Here is a 15,644-nt window from a genome sequence, read left to right on the forward strand (position 1 = left end):
GTGACACTCATCATCATTCTCACTTATGAACAAAGTGACTGACAACCATTCTTGTTCTACAAGCATACGAGGCTTAGTGAATATCTCTTGGATTCCTGATAACACGATGCATGGTTGATCGCCTGACAACCGAGTGCTCGCCTGACAAACGAGCCAGCCATTCCGTGAGATCAGAGTCTTCGTGGTATAGGCAAGAACTGATGGCGGCATTCAAGAGAATCCGGAAGGTCTAACCTTGTCTGTGGTATTCTGAGTAGGATTCAATGATTGAATGACTGTGACGTGCTTCAAACTCCTAGCAGGCGGGGCGTTAGTGACAGACGCAAAAGGATCGATGGATTTTATTCCGGCCTGACCGAGAACCGACAGCTGATTAGCCATATGCTGTGACAGAGCATGGGAACATTTTCACTGAGAGGATGGGAGGTAGCCACTGACAACGGTGAAACCCTACATGAGCTTGCCATGGAAAGGAGTAAGAAGGATTGGATGAAGATAGTAGGAAAGCAGAGAGACGGAAGGGAAAGCATCTTCATACGCTTATCTGAAGCTCTCACCAATGAATTACATAAGTATCTCTATCCTTATCTTTATGTTTTATTCATCATCTATACCCATTTGAGTCTGCCTGACTAAGATTTACAAGGTGACCATAGCTTGCTTCATACCAACAATCTCCGTGGGATCGACCCTTACTCGCGTAAGGTTTATTACTTGGACGACCCATTGCACTTGCTAGTTAGTTGTGCGAAGTTGTGTTTATGCCATGGTAGTGAGCACCAAGTTTTTGGATTCATTACCGGGGATTATTTGAGCTGTGAAAAGTATTGATCACAATTTCGTGCACCAAGTTTTTGGCGCCGTTGCCGGGGATTGTTTGTGTATGGACAACTGACGGTTCATCTTGTTGCTTAGATTAGGTATTATTTTTCTTCAGAGTTCTTAAGAATGAATTCTAGTGTTTCAAGGTGATGTTCTTATCATCACCAAAGCTGATTGATCATCATCAATTTAGCTCTTGAATGCAATGTCCTGCTGAAGCTTAGCTAGCTATGTCTAATTCCTTTAGACTAAAGCTTTAGACTAACATTGCATGATTCCTGGAATTCTCATTAAGAATTTTGATACCTTTATTTTCTTCTTCCACTTAATTTTCGAAAAATCCAAAAAAATTACAAAATCATAAAAACAAAAAAAAAATATTTCTTGTTTAAGTCTAGTGTCTCATTTTAAGTTTGGTGTCAATTGCATGTTTCTGTTCTTCTTGCATTTTTCAAATTTATGCATGTGTCTTCATTTATCTTCAAGTTGTTCTTGATGATTTCCTTGTTTTGATCTTTGAATTCTATTGACTTGAGTGTTTTGTGTTTCTCATATGCATTCTCATGTTGTTAGTGTCAGTAGTATACAAACTGCTAAGTTTGGTGTCTTGCATGCATTGTTATTTGATTTTAGTTGCATTTTAACTTGTCCTCATTATAAAAAAATCCAAAAATATTTTTAATTTGTGTCTTTTCAAGTCAATAATACAGAGAATTGAAGATTCAGAACATACTGCAGAGGAATTATACAGAAAAAGCTGGGCATTCAAAAATGCCCAGTGAAGAAGACAGACTGGCGTTTAAACGCCAGCCAGGGTGCCTGGCTGGGCGTTTAACGCCCAAAAGGGTATAGTTTTGGGCGTTAAACGCCAGAATGGATACCATTCTGGGCGTTTAACGCCAGGATGGCACAAGGGGGAAGATTTTGTTTTCAAATCAATTTTTTTCAAGTTTTCAAAGTTTTTCAAAATCAAATCTTTTTCAAATCATATCTTTTCAATCAAATGTTTTCAAAATCAATTTCTTTCCTTTTTCAAAGATACTTACTAACAATTAATGATTTGATTGAACATTTCAAGTATGTTGCCTTTTCTGTTGAGAAAGGTTTAATGTTTTGATCATATCTTTTCTTGTTAGGCAAGTCATTGATTTTTAAAATCAAATCTTTTTTAAAATGTTTTTCAAATCATATCTTCTCAATCACATCTTTTTAAAAACCAATCATATCTTCTTAACCACATCTTTTTCAAAATAGTTTTCAATCAAATCTTTTTGATTTCTAATTTCAAAATCTTTTTCAAAAATCACTTAATTTCTTCCCCACTTTTATTTTCGAAAATCAATTAGTGTTTTTCAAAATGTTTTCAAAATCTTTTACTTAATTTTCGAAAATTACTTCCCTTCTTCTCACATCCTTCTATTTATGGACTAACACTATCCCTTAATGCAAAATTCGAACTCCATCTTCTTTGATAAGTTCGAATTTTCTAACTCTGTCTTCCATTTTTCTTTTCCTCTGACACCTCAAGGAATCTCTATACTGTGACATAGAGGATTCCATATTTTCTTGTTCTCTTCTCTTTCATATGAGCAGGAACAAAGACAAAGGCATTCTTGTTGAAGCTGACCCTGAACCTGAAAGGACTCTGAAGCGAAAGCTAAGAGAAGCTAAGGCACAACTCTCTGTTGAGGACCTGACCGAATTCTTCAAGGAAGAAGAACCCATGGCAGCCGAAAACAACAACAATGCCAACAATGCAAGGAAGGTGCTGGGTGACTTTACTGCACCTACTCCCGATTTCTATGGGAGAAGCATCTCTATCCCTGCCATTGGAGCAAACAACTTTGAGCTTAAGCCTCAATTAGTTTCTCTAATGCAACAGAATTGCAAGTTCCATGGACTTCCATTGGAAGATCCTCATCAGTTTTTAGCTGAATTCTTGCAAATCTGTGACACAGTCAAGACTAATGGGGTTGACCCTGAGGTCTACAGACTGATGCTATTCCCTTTTGCTGCAAGAGACAGAGCTAGGACTTGGTTGGACTCACAACCTAAAGAAAGTCTAGACTCATGGGAAAAGCTAGTCAATGCCTTCTTGGCAAAGTTCTTTCCACCTCAAAAATTGAGTAAGCTTAGAGTGGAAGTCCAAACCTTCAGACAGAAGGATGGAGAATCCCTCTATGAAGCTTGGGAAAGATACAAACAATTGATCAGAAAATGTCCTTCAGACATGCTTTCTGAATGGAGCATCATAAGTATTTTCTATGATGGTCTCTCTGAACTATCCAAGATGTCTTTGGATAGCTCTGCTGGAGGATCTCTTCATTTGAAGAAGACGCCTACAGAAGCTCAAGAGCTCATTGAAATGGTTGCAAATAACCAATTCATGTACACTTCTGAAAGGAATCCTGTGAACAATGGGACAAGTCAGAAGAAAGGAGTTCTTGAGATTGATGCTCTGAATGCCATATTGGCTCAGAACAAGATATTGACTCAACAAGTCAATTTGATTTCTCAAAGTCTGTCTGGAATGCAAAATGCACCAAGCAGTACTAAGGATGCTTCATCTGAAGAAAAAGCTTATGATCCTGAGAACCCTTCAATAGAAGAGGTGAATTACCTAGGAGAACCCTATGGAAACACCTACAATTCTTCATGGAGAAATCACCCAAATTTCTCATGGAAGAATCAAGAGAAACCTCAACAAAGTTTCAACAACAATAATGGTGGAAGAAACAGGTTTAGCAATGGCAAGCCTTTTCCATCATCTTCTCAGCAACAGACAGAGAATTCTAAGCAGAACCCCTCTGACTTAGCAACCATGGTCTCTGATCTAATCAAAACCACTCAAAGTTTCATGACTGAAACAAGGTCCTCCATTAGAAATTTGGAGGCACAAGTGGGACAGCTGAGCAAGAAAGTTACTGAACTCCCTCCAAGTACTCTTCCAAGCAACACAGAAGAAAATCTAAAAGGAGAGTGCAAGGCCATCAATATGGCCGAATTTGGAGAGGAAGAAGAGGCAGTGAACGCCACTGAGGAAGACCTCAATGGGCGTGCACTGACCTCCAATGAGTTCCCTAATGAGGAACCATGGGAATCTGAGGCTCAAAATGAGACCATAGAGATTCCATTGGACTTACTTCTGCCTTTCATGAGCTCTGATGAGTATTCCTCCTCTGAAGAGGATGAGTATGTCACTGAAGAGCAAGTTGCTAAATACCTTGGAGCAATCATGAAGCTAAATGACAAGTTATTTGGAAATGAGACTTGGGAGACTGAACCTCCTTTGCTCACCAAAGAACTGGATGACTTGTCTAGGCAGAAATTACCTCAAAAGAGACAAGATCCTGGGAAGTTTTCCATACCTTATACCATAGGCACCATGACCTTCAAGAAGGCCCTGTGTGACTTAGGGTCAAGTGTGAACCTCATGCCTCTCTCTGTAATGGAGGAGCTAGGGATCTTTGAGGTACAAGCTGCAAGAATCTCATTAGAGATGGCAGACAACTCAAGAAAACGAGCTCATGGACTTGTAGAGGATGTTTTGGTGAAGATTGAGGACCATTACATCCCTACTGATTTCATAGTCCTAGAGACTGGGAAGTGCATGGATGAATTCATCATCCTTGGCAGACCCTTCCTAGCCACAGCAAAGGCTGTGATTGATGTTGATGGAGGTGAACTGATCATTCAAGTGAATGAAGAATCCTTTGTGTTTAAGGCTCAAGGATATCCCTCTGTCACCATGGAGAGGAAGCATGAAGAGCTTCTCTCAAATCAGAGTCAAGCAGAGCCCCCACAGTCAAACTCTAAGTTTGGTGTTGGGAGGCCACAACCAAACTCTAAGTTTGGTGTTGAACCCCCACATTCAAACTCTAAGTTTGGTATTGGGAGGTTTCAACATTGCTCTGAGAAAATATGAGGCTCCATGAGAAGCCATCTGTCAAGCTACTGACATTAAAGAAGCGCTTGTTGGGAGGCAACCCAATGATTATATTTTATCTATTTCTTTTGTTATTTTATGATTTTTGTAGGTTGATGATCATAAGAAGTCACAAAATTCATTGAAAAAGCAAAAACAGAAGGAAAAACAGGAAGAAAAATAGCACACCCTGGAGGAAGAATTCACTAGCGTTTAAACGCCAGTGAGTCTAGCAGTTGGGCGTTTAACGCCCAGTCTGGCACCATTCTGGGCGTTTAACGCCAGAAAGGGGCACCAGACTGGCGTTAAACGCCAGGAAAGGGCAAGAACCTGGCGTTAAACGCCAGAAATGGGCACCAGCCCGGCGTTTAACGCCAGAATTGGCTCAAAACGTGATTTTGCACGCCATTTGGTGCAGGGATGACTTTTCCTTGACACCTCAGGATCTGTGGACCCCACAGGATCCCCACCAACCCCACCACACTCTCTCTTCTTCACCTATTCACCAATCACCTCAACACCTCTTCCCCATAAACCCTTCTTCACTCCTTCATCTTCACACCATCTAAACACCACTTCTCCCCCTCTTTGGCCGAACATAAAGCCATTCCCTTCTTCCTCATTTCTTCTTCTTCTACTCTCTTCTTTCTTCTTTTGCTCGAGGACGAGCAAACCTTTTAAGTTTGGTGTGGTAAAAGCACTGTTTTTTGTTTTTCCATAACCATTTATGGCATCCAAGGCCGGAGAAACCTCTAGAAAGAGGAAAGGGAAGGCAAAAGCTTCCACCTCCGAGTCATGGGAGATGGATAGATTCATCTCAAGGGTGCATCAAGACCACTTCTATGAAGTTGTGGCCATGAAGAAGGGTCAACTTTGATCAAAGGTTGGACCAAGTCCTCACAGACAATTGTGAAGAGGGCGCTCAATGGAAGAGAAACTCAAGAGGGAAGCCGGTTCAACTGAGAAGGCATGACCTCAAGCCCATCACTAAGAAAAGGATGGAGCAAACAAGAGACCCCCTCATCATGAGAGAGGAGCAACAAAGACAAGGAAGAGACATTGAGGAGCTCAAGCACTCCATAGGATCTTCAAGAGGAAGAACAAGCTGCCATCACTGAGGTGGACCCGTTCTTTAATCTCCTTGTTCTTTATTTGCTTGTTTTTCGAATTTTCATGCTTGTGTTTATCTATGTTTGTGTCTTATGATCATTAGTGTCTTAGTGTCTATGCCTTAAAGCTATGAATATGAATCCATCACCTTTCTTAAATGAAAACTGTTTTTATTACAAAAGAACAAGAAGTACAGGATTTCAAATTCATCTTTAAAACTAGCTTAATTAGTTTGATGTGGTGACAATACTTTTTGTTTTCTGAATGTATGCTTGAACAGTGCATATGTCTTTTGAATTTGTGGTTCATGAATGTTAAAATTGTTGGCTCTTGAAAGAATGATGAAAAAGGAGACATGTTACTGAGGATCTGAAAAATCATAAAAATGATTCTTGAAGCAAGAAAAAGCAGTGAATACAAAAAAAAAAAAGAGAAGAAGCAAGCGAAAAAAAAAAACCGAAAAAAAAGAAAAAGAAAGAAAAAGAAAGAAATAAAGTTGTGATCCAAGGCAATAAGAGTGTGCTTAAGAACCCTGGACACCTCTAATTGGGGACTTTAGCAAAGCTGAGTCACAATCTGAAAAGGTTCACCCAATTATGTGTTTGTGGCATGTATGTATCCGGTGGTAATACTGGAAGACAGAGTGCTTTGGGCCACGGCCAAGACTCATAAAGTAGCTGTGTTCAAGAATCATCATACTTAACTAAGAGAATCAATAACACTATCTGGATTCTGAGTTCCTAAAGAAGCCAATCATTCTGAACCTCAGAGGATAAAGTGAGATGCCAAAACTGTTTGGAGGCAAAAAGCTACTAGTCCCGCTCATCTAATTTGGAGCTAAGTTTCATTGATAATTTGGAGTCTATAGTATATTCTCTTCTTTTTATCCTATTTGATTTTCAGTTGCTTGGGGACAAGCAACAATTTAAGTTTGGTGTTGTGATGAGCGGATAATTTGTACGCTTTTTGGAATTGTTTTTAGTATGATTTTAGTAGTTTTAGTTGAGTTCTTATTATATTTTTATTAGTTTTTAGTTAAAATTCACTTTTTTGGACTTTACTATGAGTTTGTGTGTTTTTCTGTGATTTCAGGTATTTTCTGGCTGAAATTGAGGGATCTGAGCAAAAATCTGATCCAGAGACTCAAAAGGACTGCAGATGCTGTTGGATTCTGACCTCCCTGCACTCGAAGTGGATTTTCTGGAGCTACAGAAGCCCAATTGGCGCGCTCTCAACGGCGTTGGAAAGTAGACATCTTGGGCTTTCCAGAAATATATGATAGTTTATACTTTGCCCAAGATTTGATGGCCCAAACCGGCGTTCAAAGTCACCTCAAGAAATTTCAGCGTTAAACGCCGGAACTGGCACCTAAATGGGAGTTAAACGCCCAAACTGGCACCAAAGCTGGCGTTTAACTCCAAGAGGAGTCTCTACACGAAAATGCTTCAATTGCTCAGCCCAAGCACACACCAAGTGGGCCCGGAAGTGGATTTTTATGTCATTTACTCATCTCTGTACACCCTAGGCTACTAGTTTTCTATAAGTAGGACCTTTTACTATTGTATTTTCATCTTCTGATCTTTGGATTATTTTTAGATCCTTTGATCATCTTTGGACATCTAGTTCTTAGATCACTGGGAGGCTGGCCTCACGGCCATGCCTAGACCTTGTTCTTATGTATTTTCAACGGTGGAGTTTCTACACACCATAGATTAAGGTGTGGAGCTCTGCTGTACCTCGAGTATTAATGCAATTACTATTGTTCTTCTATTCAATTCCGCTTGTTCTTGTTCCAAGATATCACCTGTTCTTCAACTTGATGAATGTGATGATCCGTGACACTCATCATCATTCTCACTTATGAACAAAGTGACTGACAACCATTCTTGTTCTACAAGCATACGAGGCTTAGTGAATATCTCTTGGATTCCTGATAACACGATGCATGGTTGATCGCCTGACAACCGAGTGCTCGCCTGACAAACGAGCCAGCCATTCCGTGAGATCAGAGTCTTCGTGGTATAGGCGAGAACTGATGGTGGCATTCAAGAGAATCCGGAAGGTCTAACCTTGTCTGTGGTATTCTGAGTAGGATTCAATGATTGAATGACTGTGACGTGCTTCAAACTCCTAGCAGGCGGGGCGTTAGTGACAGACGCAAAAGGATCGATGGATTTTATTCCGGCCTGACCGAGAACCGACAGCTGATTAGCCATATGCTGTGACAGAGCATGGGAACATTTTCACTGAGAGGATGGGAGGTAGCCACTGACAACGGTGAAACCCTACATGAGCTTGCCATGGAAAGGAGTAAGAAGGATTGGATGAAGACAGTAGGAAAGCAGAGAGACGGAAGGGAAAGCATCTTCATACGCTTATCTGAAGCTCTCACCAATGAATTACATAAGTATCTCTATCCTTATCTTTATGTTTTATTCATCATCTATACCCATTTGAGTCTGCCTGACTAAGATTTACAAGGTGACCATAGCTTGCTTCATACCAACAATCTCCGTGGGATCGACCCTTACTCGCGTAAGGTTTATTACTTGGACGACCCAGTGCACTTGCTGGTTAGTTGTGCGAAGTTGTGCTTATGCCATGGTAGTGAGCACCAAGTTTTTGGATTCATTACCGGGGATTATTTGAGCTGTGAAAAGTATTGATCACAATTTCGTGCACCACCACCCTCACATATGGAAGAAGAGGAAGATGCATAATCTCCCATGCCCTTGGTAAGTAATAAAGAAGAGATTGAATTAGAAGAAAGCTACCAAGAGGAAGAGGTTGAAATTGAGGAAGCTTGCAAAGAGGTAGAAGAATTCAAAGAAGAACACAAGGGAGTGGAGCTTGCAAGACCTCTTCCAAAGCCATCACCATCTAATACAACATTCAAGTGGATAAAATTCCTATCCTTTACCTTTATTTTCCCACTTAAATATGGGCTACTGGAGACAGATGGTCAATTTGGAGCTCTTTGTGGCATTAAAAGGAAGAGGAAGATGGTTAGTGGCAAGAGTTGTCAAGCAAGGTTCAATATGGTTGCATGCTCCAAATTGAAGTGCAATGATTAGTGTAGAGCTAAATTGAATGGGTCTAGAAGGTTGTTTGGATGTCTCTGTGAGAATTCAGATTGCTTGCCACCAGGTGGAAATAATGGTGATCCACAAGAAGACGGGTGTAAAAGCAAGGTTTGGGACCCTGGAATTCATTCCCACAATCAACACTCTTGGGGCCTTGTCACTTGCTTCAACTTGCTCAAAGGCGTTAGGCGCCTAGTTTGGGATCCCGGTAGCCATTGGAATTATAAACATTGGTGGAAATTCCTGGATCAGTACAAGCACAAGCCACCATGATAAGGAGCTCACCATATGTCCAACTTAAGGACTTTAACTAAAAGTGCTTCGTGGGAGATAACCCACCGTGGTATGATCGTTCCTTTTCATTCTTAGTTGTTTTTTTTTCGTAGTAGTAGTTTTCTTACTTATTTGATTTTTATTGAGTTCTTACTAATTTTCTGATCATGCAGCTATTTTAGAATAGGAACCGGATAATTTATAAATAAATAAATAAAAAGAAAAGAGGAGCATATGACGCGCAAGCGTCGCTGACGCGTACACGTCATATGCATGTGCGTGAAAAATAAAATTTGATAGAGAGTTGAGCGGGAGTAGCGCTGGAAGCCTGCTGGAAGCACAAGCCGCATCACGCGTACGCGTAACCCACGTGTACGCGTCGTTTTCACTTTTTGCCTTCCATGCGTGCGTGTCAGTGACGCGTACGCATGACCTTGAAATTCGACGTAAATATGTGTTTGGGCAGAGACTTGTGCTGGGTTGGGGCTGGAAGTGTGATAGAGGCACAAATTTGATCACCCATACGCGTCCCTGACGTGTGCGCGTCATTTGCACAAATGGCCATTCACGCATGTGCGTGCATGACGCGAATGCGTCGTATGCCAATCTGGGTTCCCAAGCCACGCGAACAGAGAGTTGTGCGTGTGCGCAGCTGGCTTCGTGCGAATCATACAAAACCCAGGGCACGCGGACGCGTGCCTGACGCTTACGCGTCATTAAGAAATTTCCGCGACCCACGCGTACGCGTTGCCTGCCGCTGCACAACTCCACTAGTTCGCTGCCCAGTTTTTTTATTTTTTCTTTCCCCCTCTCCCAATCCTAATTCTCTCTTGTTCTTTTATCCTTTTCTTTTTCTTTCTTCATAATATTTGTCCCTTTCTATTTTCAGTTCTTCTTTGCTTGAGGACAAGCAAACCTTTAAGTTTGGTGTTGACGCTTCCCTTAAGAGTTTTCTGTTTATTCCTATGGCACCAAAAGGGAGGCAAATCATCTTCATGAAGGAACACAACCTGAAGAATAATCAGACCACTAGGATAACTAAGGTGGTTGAGCTCCTTTCATTTTTTTATTCCTCCCCTCTTTTTCTATGTTACGTTATGGTTTTCTGCTATTTTGCTTTGTTTGTTAAATGATCCTTTATTAGTTAGAATCCTAGGACTATTTTATTCTTAATTGCTTTAATTATGAAAAGATGTTTCATGTATTACTCACTGAGCTTGAATTCAAATAAAAAATACAGAAGTGATTTATTGCATGAGAAATTGAGTTAATTTTAAAAGTAGTCTTATTTACTTAAATGTGGTGGTATTTTCTGTAATTCTGAATGCATGACATGAACAGTGCATATTTTTGATAGTGATGTTTATGAATGTTAAAATTGTTGGCTCTTGAAAGAATGATGAAAAAAAGAGAAATATTATTGATAATATGAAAAATCATAAAATTGATTCTTGAAGCAAGAAAAAGCAGTGAAAAACACAAAGCTTGCGAAAAAATAAAAAAATAAAATAAAAATAAATAAATAGAAAGAAAGGAAAAAAAAAAGAAAAAGCAAGGAGAAAAAGCCAATAACCCTTTAAACTAAAAGGCAAAGGGTAAAAAGGATCCAAGGCTTTGAGCATTAATGGATAAGAGGGACCAAAGGAATAAAACCTTGGTCTAAGCGGCTAAATTAAGCTGTCCTTAACCATGTGCTTGTACCGTGAAGGTGTCAAGTGAAAAGCTTGAGAGTGAGCGGTTAAAGTCGTGATCTAAAGCAAAAAGAGTATGCTTAAGAACTCTGGGCACCTCTAACTGGGGACTCTAGCAAAGCTGAGTCATAATCTAAAAAGGTTCACCCAGTTCTGTGTCTGTGGCATTTATGTATCCGGTGGTAATACTGGAAAATAAAATGCTTAGGGTCACGGCCAAGACTCATAAAGTAGCTGTGTTCAAAAATCAACATACTGAACTAGGAGAATCAATAACACTATCTGAATTCTGAGTTCTTATGGATTCCAATCATTCTGAACTTCAAAGGATAAAGTGAAATGCCAAAACTATTCAGGATTGCAGTTGTAAACCCCACTATAAGAAGAGACATGAGCTTAATCAAACTCTCATTCTCATGTAAATTCACATCCTAAGCTTATATTAGTTTTGGTTGCTTGAGGATAAGCAATAGTTTAAGTTTGGTATTGTGATGCATGAGCATCTTTCCTATCTTTTCCTAGTGAATTTGCATCTAATTTGTTGATTTTAATAAAGAATTAATTATCTTTTAGCCAATATGGATGCTACTTTGAGTCTTTTGCAATTTTGTTTATTTTAGGTAGCATTCAGCTGGATTTGATGGAGTTTCTACAGCACAAGAATCAAAGGAGATGGCAGCGAGGAGTGACGCGTACACGTGACTAACGCGTAAGCGTGATTTGGAGCTTTCCACGGCGACGCGTGTGCGTGACTGACGCGTACGCGTGATTTGAAGATTTGCACAGCGACGCATGCGCGTGATCGACGCATCTGCGTGACTCGGAAAAAAGACCATCAACGTGTACGCGTGTCTGACGCATACGCGTGACATGCGCCACATGCAGAAAACGCTGAGGGTGATTTCTGGGCCCCATTTTAGCACCCAAGTTAGGCCCGAATCCAGTGAAGCCAAGTGGTCCCCACGCTACAAGACGCGGAGTAGTTAGTTAATTCTTTCTTAAATTCAAATTTGATTTTAAAATAGGAAAAGATATTATCTTAATTTTAGATATTAGATTTTGAATTAATTACGATTAGTTATAAAAAGGGGAGACTTCTCTTCTATTAAGGAGGTTCCATTAGGGGATTCCATTAGGGAATTCTATTCCAAATTTACATTCCATATTCCATAACATTCTTCTCTGAACCATGAGCAACTAATCATCCACTGTTAAGGTTAGGAGCTATGTCTATTTATATGGATTGATTTTATTGCTTTTTCTATTTTAATTTATGTTTTGGATTTATATTTAAGAATTGTTTTCGCTCTTTATTTTATGAATTTGGGTGGAACGGAAGTATGACCCTCTTTCTATTTGAGTTCTTGTAAAACTTGGAAAAGCTCTTTACTTGAACAACAGCTTGAAAACAATTTCTCTTAAATTTTAATTACCTGGATTTAATGGGATACATGACATATAATCCTCTTATTTTTGGGTAATTAGAATTTTTGTGGCATATAAACTGGAATTTGATCATCACCCTCTAATTGGAATTAACTGACCAAGGAATTGGCTGTTGATGAATTTTAGAGGAGACTAGGAAGGTCTAAGGAATTATGGTCTAGTCACATATAGTTTGCCATGAATTAAATCTTACATAATTAAATTAGTTAGTGAGAAAAGTCAATCCGGAAAATAGATAACTCTGAAACCTTAACTATCTTCTCCATATTTTATTCCCAACTCATTGCTGCTTGCTTTCTGAAATTCTTAATTTATTGTTAATGCTTTTGAACTTCCAAACACTATTTTCTGTTTGTCTAACTAAGCCTATCAAACACTATTGTTTCTTAATCCATCAATCCTCGTGGGATCGACCCTTACTCACGTAAGGTATTACTTGGTACGACCCGGTGCACTTGCCGGTTAGTTTGTGGGTTGTAAAATACCGCACCACCAGCTGGAAAGAAAGGATGTGAATCTTCATTCAATCCATCGACTACAACATATAGAACATTATTGTGAGCGGCCCCAAAATTCTAACAAAGACAAGTGCTGATGGAGTGGTGACTCTAAAAAAAGAAACTCAATGGAATGACGATGACAAGAAGAAAGTGGAGCTGAACGCTAAAGCCATCAACCTTCTACACTGTGGTATTAGATTTGAGGAGTACCGAAAGGTGTCAAGATGCAAGACAGCCAAAGAAATCTGGGAGAAACTCCATGTTACACATGAAGGCACCAAGCAAGTCAAAGAAACCAGGATTGATATGCTGTAAAAAGAGTATGAGATGTTTTACATGAAGGATGGAGAAAGTATTGATGAAATGTTTGAGAGATTCTCAATCATAATAAACAGCCTTGATGCTATGGGTTTAACTCACACAGAACAAACACTAGTGAGAAAAATCCTTAGAAGCCTCACAAAAGAATGGGAAACAAAAGCAACTGTCCTAGTTGAGAGTAATAACCTAAGTCCCATAACCTATGATGAGCTGAGAGGGAAAATTTTTACCTATGAAACTACACACACAAGCCAAGACTCAAAGAAAAAGGGAATAGCCCTTAAATCAAAAGTTGAATCAAAAGAAAGTGAGTCTAGTGACAATTTTTCAGATGATGAACTTGTGTTTTTTGCTAGGAGACTTAGAAGGCTAATGAGGAACAAAGGCAAGTACAAGGGTTCAAGCTCAAAGGAGCACAAAAAGGACATGAGCAAAGTGATTTGTCACAACTGCAAGGAGGCTGGACATCTCAAATACAATTGTTCGAAACTCAAGAAGGAAGACAAAAGAAAGAAAGAAAAGAAAAGAGTGCTCATGGCATCCTGGGAGAGAATCAACTTGATGAGGTAAATTACTATGACCTATCCATAGATGATTTACATGTTATCATAGATGATCTCACCCTCAATTCTGAAAAATTGTTGAACAAATATAATAAATACAAATCTGAAAAAGGGTAAAAAACCATATTAAGCCAAATGAGGGAAAAAATAACGTAAATACGCCAAAGTGAAAATCGTTTCAGCAATAAGCCAAATCATATTTTTATATAATTCGAACCAGGCTGGTTCGAATTTCATTTCTACATAATTCGAACCAGCTTGGTTCGAATTATACACAAACACATGCACACACGTAATTCGAACCAGCTTGGTTCGAATTACACACAAACACACGCACACACATAATTCGAACCAGCTTGGTTCGAATTACACATTAATAATTTATTTAAAAAAATTTATTAAAAAAATTAATAATTTAAAAATTAAAAAATATATATTTTTATTTCATACGTTAAAAAAAGCTAACAAAATATTTAATTACGAGACTTCTTTAAAATATTAATGAGCTATCAATTCGAATTCCATACAATACTTTTCTGTCCATTTTTAATAGTTCATGAATATTTTTTAATAAATTTTTTTAAATTATAGTACAAAAAATATTTTATCCTATGCAAAAAAAATAAAAAAAGATTGCTTAAAAAATGTTAGGAGTACTATAAAAATTTGTAATGTTATAATAACTTAGGTAAATACATGCATGTACTCAAATTTTAAATAAAATACTCTACATAGTCAGTAATAATTTAGAAATGAAAGAAAATATTTTATTCCATACAAAATAATTAAAAAATATATTTTATTCTATATAAAATAATTTTAAAAAATGGCTTAAAAGATGTTATGAGTACTATAAAAGTTTGTAATATTCCAGTGATTTAGGTAAATACATGATAAAAATATTTTTTCTTTAATTTCTAAATTATTAGTGACTATGTGGAGTATTTCTTTAATGTCTTAAGTCACTAGGACATTACAAATTTTTATAGTACTTCTAATATCTTTTAAGCCATTTTTTAAATTATTTTGAATAGAATAAAATATTTTTTTATGATATAATTTAAATAAATTTATTAAAAAATATTCATGAGCTATCAAGAATGGGCAGAAGAGTATTGTATAGAATTCGAATTGCTCACCATATCATTTGAATCAGAGTAATTCGAACTTCCCTATGCGTATTCGAATAATGTAATATCTCAGCATATAATTTAAATAATTTTATTAAAAAATTATCATGAATATTTTTTAATAAATTTATTTAAATTATATCATAAAAAAATATTTTATTCTATTCAAAATAATTTAAAAAATGGCTTAAAAGATATTAGAAGTACTATAAAAATTTGTAATGTCCTAGTGACTTAAGACATTAAAGAAATACTCCACATAGTCACTAATAATTTAGAAATTAAAGAAAAAATATTTTTATCATGTATTTACCTAAATCACTGGAATATTACAAACTTTTATAGTACTCATAACATCTTTTAAGCCATTTTTTAAAATTATTTTATATAGAATAAAATATATTTTTTAATTATTTTGTATGGAATAAAATATTTTCTTTCATTTCTAAATTATTACTGACTATGTAGAGTATTTTATTTAAAATTTGAGTACATGCATGTATTTACCTAAGTTATTATAACATTACAAATTTTTATAGTACTCCTAACATTTTTTAAGCAATCTTTTTTTATTTTTTTTGCATAGGATAAAATATTTTTTGTACTATAATTTAAAAAAATTTATTAAAAAATATTCATGAACTATTAAAAATGGACAGAAAAGTATTGTATGGAATTCGAATTGATAGCTCATTAATATTTTAAAGAAGTCTCGTAATTAAATATTTTGTTAGCTTTTTTTAACGTATGAAATAAAAATATATATTTTTTAATTTTTAA

At 37.4% G+C, this 15,644-nt stretch overlaps 1 non-coding gene across 1 annotated transcript; it reads right to left on the reverse strand.

Moving 5' to 3' along the window:
* Positions 1-2,950: 2,950 nt before the first annotated feature.
* Positions 2,951-3,058, reverse strand: LOC130958504 (small nucleolar RNA R71). Its single transcript, XR_009077622.1, has one exon. It is a non-coding gene; the product is annotated as a small nucleolar RNA R71 (small nucleolar RNA).
* Positions 3,059-15,644: the final 12,586 nt, after the last annotated feature.

Source organism: Arachis stenosperma, chromosome 10, assembly GCF_014773155.1.
Source record: "Arachis stenosperma cultivar V10309 chromosome 10, arast.V10309.gnm1.PFL2, whole genome shotgun sequence".
NCBI classification, from domain to species: domain Eukaryota; kingdom Viridiplantae; phylum Streptophyta; class Magnoliopsida; order Fabales; family Fabaceae; genus Arachis; species Arachis stenosperma.